At 42.9% G+C, this 12,718-nt stretch overlaps 1 protein-coding gene across 1 annotated transcript in view; it reads left to right on the plus strand.

Moving 5' to 3' along the window:
* The first annotated feature begins 1,013 nt into the window (after positions 1-1,013).
* Positions 1,014-12,718, plus strand: part of DGKG (diacylglycerol kinase gamma) — a 118,505-nt gene continuing 106,800 nt past the window's right edge. Inside the window, 2 exon segments of the mRNA XM_083443225.1 lie at positions 1,014-1,756; positions 10,303-10,372. The gene's annotated coding sequence lies outside the window, so the exon portion shown is untranslated.

Raw genomic sequence — 12,718 nt, forward strand, 5'->3', positions numbered from 1 at the left:
TATGTTTGTGCACGCGCACAAATAACAACTGCAGGTGTCACACTTAAGAGAAAATGCAGTGTGTGTTCTGCCTGTTGTAACAAATGTGTGCACCATTGAACGGATGGCTACTCAGAAGTAAGTCCTACTGAATTCAGTGGGCTTTATGCCCAGGGAAGTGGTCAGGATTGCAGCCGAAAAGCATGATTTGCCCCTTAAAACTATTGTTTTTCTCATATGCAGTTAACCAAGTTTCCTTCAACTGGGTTACAGCCCTAGAGATAATGTAGGTCATACATGTTTTACACAGATGCCACAAGGAGACACTGACTAGATCGTTGATACAGACAAGGTCTTACTATTCTTTTGCTGAAATCTGTATAGATGTAATTAGAACAGGAAAAAGAAGGTCAGTTGCTGCTGTTTGTCAAATTCAGTTGCCTGCTCTCTCTAAAAAGAGCCCATCTATTGACTGGCAGTAACCTCACCCACCTAGGTGAGGTTACATCTTGATTGTGCAACCAGAATAAGTAAAGCCTCTTAGCAGGGGAGTCAGACAGCCGTGTGACATGGTTAACAATCTGTGGACATGCATCAAAACAAGCATGCTCCGAATACCAATTCGCACTACTTGTGGATCTCTGAGGACTTTTTACAGGAGCGACACAGATATTTAACAAGGGATGGGTGTGGTCAGTCATGGGGCAGGCATCTCTGTGTCCCAAGGTGAGGTTCTTCAGCAAGGTTCATCCACAAGGAAGCTTTCTGTTCCTCTTTGTTCTGCACTCTAGCACAAAACTTGAAGTATCTGCCAAAAAAGAGAGAGTCAGGTATTGACAGTGACAGAGGATGCGCAAACCACACATTGTATTTCCAAGCCTCTAGGCATCAAGCAAAGGAGGAACTTGCACATCACCCTTGAAGAGAAATGCCCAAGTTCTACCCATAATGGGAGTGGATATAGATATTGGAAGGGCTGAAGCAGAGCAAATGCAGACCCATATGCACTGGGAACAGAAACTGCTTTCGAATGAGTCTTGATCCAATTTAACAATCATAACTTCCTCCAAACAATCTTGAACATTGTAGTGGTGTTAGGGTGCTGGAATTCCATGAAAATACAGTTCACAGTGTTCCTCAATAGGAAGTCAGGATACTTAATTAGGTTTGAAGTGGGATGATGATGATGATGATGCTTGATAATTAAGAAAGGAGAGAGATCACTGGACTGTCAGCCAGCAACGTTCTCCATGTGGATGCTACAGGAGGCCAGCTTTCAGAATTTTGTTTCCAGGCATCTAGAAACAAAGAGAGAGGGCTACCCTCCAAACCAGCCTGAATGAGCTTAGCTGTGCTCTAAATCCCTGCTGGCGATCTGGCCTTGACATCTCAGGCTGGGGGTTCTCCCACTTAGCATTTGCACAAGTCCAGATGAAATCTAATGACAAACTGAAGTGAATTAACTAGAAATGGGGAGGCAATTCAATTTGCATTATGAATTTAAGGGAGTGCTTAGGAGGTGTGGACAACACTCCACCAAGGCTTTCCGTGGGTGTCTTATAGAACTCTTGCTGTGTGTAAACAGACTCACTCCTGCTTAGCCTTAACAAGCAAAACATTTCAGCACACGATGAAGTAAGGAAAAGAGAGAGAGAGAATTGTGGAAGAGGATGGATGTTTCCCCAGCTCATTCTCTGCAGTCATGGCTGGGTGGGGGAACTCTTTTCCGTTCCTGCTGAGAAGACAGAGCCAGAGTGTTGCCTGAAGGATACAGGAGGTACAGCTTAGATGCAAACCTGTGTTGTTTTTTTGGCAGACAGAAAATATTGCAGCTAGGGATTGGGAGCCACCTTAAAAGTGGTAGCTAGAGCTGTCAGGCTGAGTGGGGAAGCACTCAGACCAAGAGAGACAGCAGTTGCCAGCAAAGACAAGCTCTATCCACAACAGCACAGCAAGCAGCCTGGAAGAAGAAAACAGACATTGCTCCCAAGCCCTCCTTGCCCCCTATGCTTGCCTGCATTTCCTGACACCCAAGAAGCCAGCCAGCCAGCTAAGCCTCCTGGATTATAAGGGCCAAGACTACAGATGACAGGCTTGGGCATTCAAAGCCATCTGCTCTGTTTATTTGGTTGTCCTCCTAAGTAAAAGGGAAGAAAAAGAAGGGAGGAAAGGAAAGGAAAGCAAGCTTCTGGCAACTTGAACGGTAAGGCTGAAAAACACTTTAAAAAGCAGAGAATTGCAGTCAGCCTATCTGTGCACGTGTGTGTGTGTGTGTGTGTGTGTGTGTGTGTGTGCTTGTAGCTGATGCATGTTTATTTCACTGGAGCCCATGTTGCAGACAAATAGCGAAGCTCTCGCTGGTGTCTTAGAGTGTGGGGAGTTGGTCTGCAGTAGAACTGAAAGGAGGACGTAGCTTGAAGACTGCAGCAGGATGTCTGTGAGGTTCGTCTTTAATTCAGCTGCAGTTTAATAGTCTGTTGGGTCTAGTGCAATGTAAAAAGACACTGGGCACTTGATGCTATTAACATACAAACACGGTGCCTGCTGTCGGAGCTAGTTAGGAAGGAAATGAGCGTCCGTTAACTGGACTGGAAGGAAAGCTGTTGTGAAAGAATGATGGAAGGTGGGTAGAAGAAACAAGAGCAGCCCCCTCCCAGGGGAAACTTTGCTCTCCAGAGATTAAATACAGCTTCTGGTTTAGAGAGATAGGAGATGTGGGCTTCCTTCCACACACATTTTTTTCTCACCGGTTTGCTAAGACATATAAAAATGAGAATCTTCCTTAACCTGCTAGGGTCCTGGAGCTTCACCTGTTCACATGAAGTTTTGCCACTGCTGTTTTGCAATGCAAAAGCGGCATAGTTTTAAGCCGGCTGAAAATCTGATCCTGTTTTGTTTACTAAAGCCACATCTGCAAGGTGGGCTTTTGCAAGTCATATTCTATACAATCCCATTATGGGACAGAAGGAGAGTAGTCAGATGCTAAAGAGGACAGAGCACTTTTGACAAGCAACTGCCTGCTGAAATTCCCTCTTCTCCACAGCTATTAAAGGTGCAGGAGCTGTGGCTCTGTTGTATCTGGCACTGCCTTACAAAGGAGGTATTTGTTTAACCAGGAATGATACTATGGTTTCCTACCTACCAACCCCATTCCAAATTCCTCTTACAGTCCTAACAATGTCTGCAACAGGTGAGGGGCAGGTAAACAGGGTACAGTGGAGCACAGAGATTTGATATTTGTCAACATGCATTGGGTCTGTACTTGTGTGTAATCAGAACATCATCCAAGGGGCAATTAACATGATGCATTGTTGTGGTCAAGTTGATTAGATCCAAGCTAAATTTAGCATGTGGTTATTATGTAGTTTCATCTTGCACCCAGTTTGGCACTTAGACCAAACTGCTGATTTAAATATGCTAATCGTCAGGTGCTTTGGGGCTAATGTATGTTGAACTGCAAGTTGAGCATGTCAGTTAAATTGTCACGGTATCATTTCATCATCTGGTAGATAATCCACTCAACACATAATCCCATCAGTTCTTGTGAAACTGAAAGTTTTCATAACTAAGAATCCACACTTTCAATATGGAGCTCAAACCACACAATTCATGGCAAATACTGGCACATTTTTATACTTCAGTGAAGGCCATAGAATGAGCCCAGCTAATATGGCCATTAAGCACTGTCTGCTCTGACAGACAGCAGTAGACTTTCCTAACCAGGTTACAATGCTATTCAAATACCTTCATAAGCAAACCTCCTGGGAACTGAGCAGGGAGCCTTGTGTATGCAAACCGTGGGTTGTAGTGCTAAACAAGCCTGCCCTCTCTCCCATTACTGGAAGCAAACACATGCTTGTAGATTCAGGAACTGCAGTACAGAGCCACATCAAAAGTGTTCTGGAACTGTCATCAGCGTTCTTTACTAGCAATGGCACAACCCAACCTGGGTTTGGAGGTGGCAAGTTTCAATCTGCCCAGAAACAGCACCTTCAGAAAGCCAAATGAATGGTGGTCTAACATGATGCTCCCATCTCCAAGCTGACTGATATTTTTACAGGCTATTTTTAGGCAAACACTGGTGTTGGGCAATGTGCCATTTGAAATTTACATATCTAACAAAATTAACAGAAGCAAATTACACCTTTTCTTTCTAGGGAGATGGCAATCTATGATTTTAGTCCAGGAATTGCGTCATCCCCACCCACCCTCCGCTGGCTTAATGGAACTTGGCAATTAGCAAAACTAATCAAAATGGCTCTATTTCCAATGTTTGCTAAAATCTTCAGCATGTGAAGTAGGTATCCTAATTGGCCTCAACTTAGCAGGCAAATTAAAGCTTTTTCTTTTTGCCAAATTTAAACCCTATTGCTTTCCATGAGAAAGTTAGGCATGTAGTTCAATATTTCCACTGAAATTAATGGGACTTAGTCCAGTTAATGTTAAGCACGTTTACATTCCATTGATTTTAGTGGAAAATGTTTAAGCACATCCTTAACTCTCTCAGGGAAATCAATGGATTTAAAAATGCCTAACTCTGAATTGTCTTTCTGGGGCCATTTGAGCAGCACCCACTGATTCTCTGCTGGTATCTTCTCAGATGCTTAAAGTGTTTGGGTTCCCTTCCGTATGCATTTTATGAGAAAGAAATTGAGCAGCCTTATTCCTCCGAGGGCATCAAGTGAATGAAGCCTTGGCCATTATTATAATTTGCACAGCATTTTCTGTTGTACAAGTGTACTTTTAAAGTCACTATCACATTCACTCCCATAACAGTCTTTAAGGCGTAGGTCATCCCCGCATTATGAGTGAAGAACTGACTCTGAGGTGCTCTCCTTGACATATGGAGCATTCATAGCTAAGCAAAGATTTGAACTTGCTTCCCGCTGGCTTATGTTGGTGGCTTTTCAGTCACTGGGTCTACAGCTACCTGATTTCAGACCAACCACAGACATTCTTCTATGAGATGAGAACAGCTAAGCCATCTGGCTATTATGTCCACACAGTGTGAAAAATTAACTTTGGAAGATAATTCATGATTTTGCAAAGGAAAAGACCAGAAAAACAAAGCTTTCTTCCTGAATTGGTCTGTTTATAAAATGTTTGCAGCTGCATCGGTCCCTTAGGATGGAGGGAGGGGGAATCAAAACAGTAAAAGCACAGTACCTTTATTAGTGCCAACCAAAAAATGACAGAATAGTCAGCAAGCTTTATCAGCCTCTTACCTCAGGCTGGAAGTTATGTTAAAAATAGAGGAGGGGTATTTGGGGGCATAGCAGAAATTCCCAGTGTGACTGTAGTGTAATTTCAGAAATGTAGAAAATGTGATTTCCGGATTAAAATAGAAACTTTTCTTTCATGACTCATGAGAATGAGATGGGATTGATCCGATGCTCTTTTTTTACTGAGCCAAGATCAATGCTCCTTGAACCCAGAAGGAGCTAGCCGGAGGGGGGAGCGTCATTGCTCCTCTGCCTTCCCAACCCAGCCGTTGCTGCCAGGGAGGTGGGGCATAAGAGTGAGAGGTTGGTGTGATGCAGGTGCAGTGTTATTGAGAATCAAATTGGCTTCGTCACTGCACCAGCACCACACCAGCCTACCCAACACTATGACACTCCTTCTCTTCCTCTTGGTTTATGGCAGTGATCACTGCAGTGGAAAACCAGGTAAGCGGCGCTGCCCCAACCTGCTCCGCCCTGCCAGCCAATGCTGCCTGGGCTCTGGTCAGATGAGACCAATGGCCCAGATTAATCTGCAATGTGGCCTTGGCGCTTCCTGCTTGGTCCTTGTTGCTCTGGGCAGCTTTGAACAGAACTATGCAAGTGCCTGTGGCCCCTCTGGTTCTCACTTTTCTGCTCTAGAACTTCCCTTCTGTCTGTGCTGACCGCTCCGCCCCGGCGTCCTTAGCCAGCCAGCCAGGCAGCCTGCTTCTCTCAGTCCCAGAATCTAATGGTCTAGAACAGGGGATGGAGATCTGGTGGCTGTCCAGATATTGTTGGACTCCAACTCTCATCATCCCCATCTAGAATCGGTCACTGGTCAGAGAACATGGGGCTTGTAGTCCAGCAAAATCTGCAGGGCCCTAGCCAATCCTGCCCCAGGTTAGAGTTTGACAACTAATGTGGCCTAAGTCAGGATAGGCCAATCTGCCAGGTTGGGTTTTACTCAGTTTCTTATGTTTCCAATGTTAAGATCAGTTCTCCACATTTCTATATAAGTTAGCAATTTTAAAAAATATATTCTCATGAAAATGCACTAGCATTTCAGTGCAAATTTTTCCTAATATCCATTTCCATGCAATTTTTCCTAATATATACACATTTCCCACAAGACAATGTGTTGTTTAATGTTATTTTCACAAACATATGCATTTTTATGGACACTTTACCTCGGTATACACATTTTTGTGAGCATTACTTGACTGGAGAGCTATACTGCAAAATTCAAAGATGTGTGAATTTTGAAGAGCTGCTGTAGTTTGGTTCTTGTATTGTTTCAGAAAGTGCAGATTAGGTAGGTTCACCTTTAAATGCAAAATGCCCACAATAAACATATTAGTTGTTAGTAGTATAACCTTAATGGTTAGAAGTGCAGTCTCTGAAATACTGAAAAATGTAGAATGCAATTCTATATACATCTGCTCAGAAGTAAGCCTCATTGAGTCAAACGGGGATGTGTATAAGATTTGAGATTAAGTTTTGCCTCTTAACAGGAATGCACTGTCAGACAAACATCCTTTTTCCTTATTTGAAGTGCATCAATGAGACTACATTTCTAATTGCAGGAAAGGGTATAACATTTATTCAGGTTGTTTACTTTTTATAAGATATATTCAGTTTTGTACCTCCAAATCATATGTCTCTTTCGTACTAACTGCCTCTGACAATAAAATCCCATGTATGTAAATGTCTACTCAGAAGTAAGCCCCAATGAGTTCACAGGGACTTACTCCCAGGTAAGTGTGCATAATTTATCTCTAAGTTATATTAATGGGTAATAATAATAATTAAAAAGGCAACTAGTGAAATGCTAACATTTGTGCTTTACTTTGATGATAAAGGATCGCCGTGTAGGTCAATATCTGTTTTAGTTTAAACCTGTGTGCTCAAGAGGGAGAGCAGTGGTTTGAAGGTGGAACAGGGGAGGGGGGGACAAGGGGCCCATGAATATCCTGTTCCCTAGGACCCCCACAAACCTGGAGCTAACCCTGATTATGAATAGACCATCTCCTCCAGGAATTTGTATACAGTAACTCTTTTTTTAAAAGCCACCTAATCTATTGGCCATCAACATATCCTACAACAGTGAATTCAATAAATTATGTGTTTTTCCTTTCCTGGTGCATTTCAAATATATCCAAGGGTGTGATAATAGAATACAAATAATTTGCAGGGGAAGAACTGAGAGATCTTGCTATTACATCCTCCTACACAAAGCAGTGTGTGTGAGCCTGGCTGGGATTTGTATCTATCAGCTATCCATTATTCCATGCCATTTTTCTTCATATTGGCTGAGAACAGCAAACCTGACACTCTCCTATTTGGAATACTGCAAACAACTCCAAGTCTGAGGGCAGCAGACATTCCAATATCAAGGAGAGATAGATATTCCTTTAAACAGAACGTGATCGAGCTCTTGAGCAAAGCCGCAACAAATTCCATCCCCCAAAGTGGCTTAATGAGTGCTATTCTGCAGGTTGCCTTCCCCAACTTGGTGCCCTCTAGATGTTTAGGAGTAAAACTCCCATCAACACCAGGCAACATGGCCCTGGGAGTCATAGCCCAGAATGTCTGAAGAACTCTAGGTTAGGGGAAGGCAGAACTTGAGGTATGAGAAGATGACAGGTATGAATACTGATGGATGCAGATGGGAGAATTGTGATGAGCAGATGCCTTCAGAGGATGAAAAGTGAAATCGTTCCAATGGACTTTTTGCATCAATCATTGGTTCTGCTATCCAAGAAATTTCCTCTTCCATCAAAAAGTATAAGCTGGAAACATCCAGTGATTAAAGCAAAAGCAATAGATTCTGCAAATGTATTGTTTGGCTCTGTGGTAACAAACTGCTTGCAACCTTTTTCTCCCCCCCCCCCCCTTATTTTTTTTTAATTTATTTTTCACAATCAAACATTATCTTTGCATACCTTAATAAACAAATGCAATTAAAATTTTAAAAAATAAAAATAAAACATTTTCATATCATATCAAATCCATATTTCGGGATTCCTCCGATCCCTTGACTTCCCTCCATTCCCTCCCCCGGTTCTTTTGTGTTTTCTTATGTTGTACATGTCTATAATTTTCTTATCTTTAAATATTTCCAATTTCAAACCTTATCATTAATATTACAAGTGTTTTTTAAAAACCCTGCTATTGTATTAACTTCTTTACTGTGCTTTTGTAAATATGCAATAAACATTTCCCATTCTTTTTTATATTTGTTGTCCTCTTCATTTCTTAGCCTTCCAGTTAATTTAGCCATTTCAGCATATTCCATTAGTATACGTTGCCAATCTTCTTTAGTTGGGACTAGTTCTTCTTTCCAGCATTGGGCTATCAATGTCCGTGCGGCTGTTGTTGCATACATAAACTTTTATATTCTTTCAGTATATCCGTTCCAATTAAGAAAGCTTCCGATTTTTTAACAAAGGTTATTTTTAACATTTTTTTTCAATTCGTTATAGATCATTTCCCAAAAGCTTTTTATAACTTTACATTGCCACCACATATGGTAAAATGTACCTTCTGCCTCTTTACATTTCCAACACTTATTATCTTTTGTTTTGTACATTTTTGATAGTTTAACCAGTGTTAAATACCATCTATACATCATTTTCATAGAGTTCTCCTTAAGTGCCGTACATGCCGTGAATTTTATATCATTTCTCCATAATCTTTCCCAGTCTGCCATCTGTATATTATGTCCCACATCTTTTGCCCATTTTATCATTACACATTTGACCTCTTCATCCTTTGTCTCCTATTCCAACAATATATTATACATTTTTGATGATAATTTATAATCACTTTCTATTATTTCTCTCTGGAATTTTGAGATTTCATATGCAAATAATAATAATAATAAAATGCTTGCAACATTTTTCATAGACCTAATAGAAAGAATGAATTCAGAGAACTCTTAACTGGCACTGTGGAAGGCCTTGCACAATCATTTGATAGTGCCCTGTGCTACTCTGGCAAATCTGATCCAATTGTCCCTTTTTGATTTTCTTCTGCCCAGATACTTTTTGAGAAAACAGTGTAATAATATTTGATAGCATGCATGTTGACAAAGAACTACATGATGTTCCTTCAATATTTGGTGAGATTGCAAATACACCCCCCCCCCCGAACATTCCTGATCTTGTACCAAATGTACCTACAAGACTTTGTCACAGATTCCTATCCTACAATTAGTATAAAGAATGTGTAGCAGTACTGAGCAGCTGGTGGATCCCATTTTGTTTTTGCAGTTTTCCCAATTTTGTTAGACATAGCAGTTTTCTGATAGGAAGAAAGAGAGATTACAGGCCCCTTCATTCATTAATCTCATGAAGGGGATTCATATGATTACAGGAAAAGTGGAGCCACCTGCTCCCTGGCACTGACTCCCTGCTGCCCCCATATCTAAGAGTTGCGCGTGGATGTCAGAGAAGGGGAAACCTATGGCTGTAGAGGTCTACATCTGAGAAAAGGTCTATGCTCTCCTTGGTTAGCTATTCTCAGTTTGTTGATGTTCGGGGAATGGACTTTGGAGCTGTACAGCCTTGGGGGGCAGGACCAGTGATGGGGGACCACTGCTCCTTTAATCCCTGGAAAGAGACTTACGCAGAAGGATGAAGGCTTGCATGTTGTGGGCAAAAGACATCACTCTCATTGCACATTGAAAGTCACAACCATGTTACATGTCAATATTCAGGGTAGTCAGAACTAATTTGTAGCCATGATGAATATGACTGCGTTGGGATATAAGAGCAGAGGGGGCTTTCACAGTAAAGACAAAGAATTTGTGCACTGGATTGGAAGCCAATGTGGGTATTTAAGGAGAGATCTGATGTGATCAAAGCAACATGAGGACACAAGCGATTTGGACTGCTAAGTTCTATTTTGACAGAGGTGAGGGGGCCAAGAGAAGAGCAGGCTGCAGTCGTCAAAGCAAAGGTGTGGAGCAGAGTTTTTGTTGAGCCAGTGGAGGGGCAAAGAGCCATATTTTTTGCAGTGTTGTAAAAGGAGAAGCAGCATGACTATACTTTTACTTATTATACATTTGTTATCAAAACATGCTCATATTAAATTTATCCTTGTGTTGTTGTTCAATTTCCAGTCTCACCTTGGGATCAAAGTCAAGCTGGACCTTTCTGATTCTGCTATTAGCACACAGATCCTGCGACTGGGTATGTGGATTTTTATTTTGCCTTTTGAAACTTGCTGCTGTAACAACTACCCTCTTTTTCCTGGGTTAGATATATCAGAGATCACCATGAGCACCTGAGGTGCTTCTGAAAAGGAAGATAGGGCTCTGTAAATTTCACTCATTTATTTGTTTCCTGCCTTTCTTCAGTGAGTCTGAGGCAACACAGGTGGTCCTCCCCCTTTCATCCTCACAAGAAGTTTGTAATATGAGTTCTATAATAATATTTTATTATAGAATCACTGGAGACACGGTGCTTGGTCCCCTCCACACACACACAGTGGCGTAGCGTGGGTTATCAGCACCCGGAGCAAGGCAAGTAATTTGCGCCCCCCCCCCCCCACTGCACTGTCCCTCCCCCAGATAGTCCCTCGCTCTCTCTCTGCACCGCACGCCTGGCAGCCTCCCCTTCACAGTGGGTGGTGACCCGGCGGCTCGGATCGGATTCGCACAGCCAGCACTGCAGTGAGAGAAGGTGAGTGAGCCAGGTAGGGGCAGAGAGCTGCGAGTGCGAGCGCCCCCCCCCCCCGATGTTGCGCCCGGTGCAGCCGGCCCCCCCTGCATCCCCCACGCTACGCCACTGCACACACACACACATCAGTGATGGCTGGCACCCATCAAGGTTGGTGAGGCAGAAGCCAGGGAGCCCAAATAGTAGCCAACTCATTCTAGTTTTGTCCCCTTCCTCCTCCCTGCCAAGTTCTATAAAGGTAGCACGATAAGGGTAGTACTGAGAACAAGGCAGAAGAAGCTGACAGCCGCCCCTCTGTACTGGTCATAAGTAAGTAAGTAAGTAAGCAAGCAAGCAAGCAAGCAGGTGGAGCCTGGGTGAGGGCAGGCTGAGGCTGGCGGGGCAATGCTCCACTTTTCCAAATGGACCAGCCTTCACTCTTCTGGTAGAGCATGAGTCTTTTAATCTCAGGGTGCATTTGAGCTGCACATTGGGCAAAAGATTCCTGCAATGCAGGAGGTTGGACTAGAGGACCCTCGTGGTCCCTTCCAACTCTGCAGTTCTAAACCACAGAGCCTAGGGCTTGCCGATCAGAAGGTCGGCGGTTCGAATCCATGTGACAGGGTGCACTCCCGTTGCTCGGTCCCTGCTGCTGCCAACCTAGCAGTTTGAAAGCACGTCAAAGTGCAAGTAGATAAATAGGTACCGCTCCGGCGGGAAGGTAAACGCTCTGGTTCTCCAGAAGCAGCTCAGTCATGCTGGCCACATGACCCGGAAGCTGTATACCAGCTCCCTTGGCCAATAAAGCAAGATGAGTGCCGCAACCCCAGAGTCATCCGCGACTGGACCTAATGGTCAGGGGTCCCTTTACCTTTACCTATGTTCCATGTACACCACACGCAATCTAGATTATTTGCATATTATCACCCATGAAAAGTGCTTCCCGAGAAACTGGTTTCATTCCAAAGAGAATAGCTCATTGCAAAAAGAGTCTGCATTATCTCCTTTTGAAAACAGATGTAGACTGTCCTGGCAATACCAGATGTATCCACACCTGCCCAGTGACATTGTAGGTGGGTGTATACCAAGAATGCAATCATTACGGTACTTCCTTCCTACATCAGGAGCATGCTCAGGAAGGAAAAGGTGCGGATAACCTAAACAAGAGGAGGGTTTCCAAATATGTATCACGTAACCACCCGCCCTTGTGAATGTCAATATCTAGAATCAATCTAGTTTAAAAGCAGGGGATGAGCATGAACAATCATGGAGGAAAACTACTACAGGTTAGTGTGTATGTAGCCTGATTTCAAAACTCTAACCACTATGGGAGATTGGCTCCGGTTTATGCAAGAGTATCCTGTTTAGATAGATAACTGGTTCAGGGTGAAGCTACTCTAACACCACCAGAATGCAACAAAGACAATTCCCAGTCAAAAGCAGCATGAACAGGAAAAATTGTGGGGGGTGGGGTCTTGTTATTCCAGCATATGGAGTAGCACATTCTCTTTCTAATTTGTCCATATTAGCTTCCCAATTCACTGTGTATTATCAATCACAGTGTGAAGGACTGTTGTGCTAGGAGTGGATGGAAAATCAAGGGGAATGCTCCATTGCTGCACTGTTAATTAGAAATGACAACAACTCCTTGCCTCATTGTAGAGATGAAGGTCTAAGAAAACAGCTACAGTCGCTACCATCTTCCTTCATAGGAAAAGGACTACATTTAGGAATAGCTGGCAATGTAATGAACCTGGTGGATTTTTTTCCTCCATCAAAGGCAGTTTTCTTGCACTTCAGACTAAATCAAAGATTTACAATGTGTCATACAAGAAAGATAGCAGGACCTGTATCTTTCCTCCCCGCAGTCAAAAAATG

This window comes from Podarcis tiliguerta (assembly GCF_965153285.1).
Source record: "Podarcis tiliguerta genome assembly, chromosome: 5".
Lineage (NCBI taxonomy): Eukaryota > Metazoa > Chordata > Lepidosauria > Squamata > Lacertidae > Podarcis > Podarcis tiliguerta.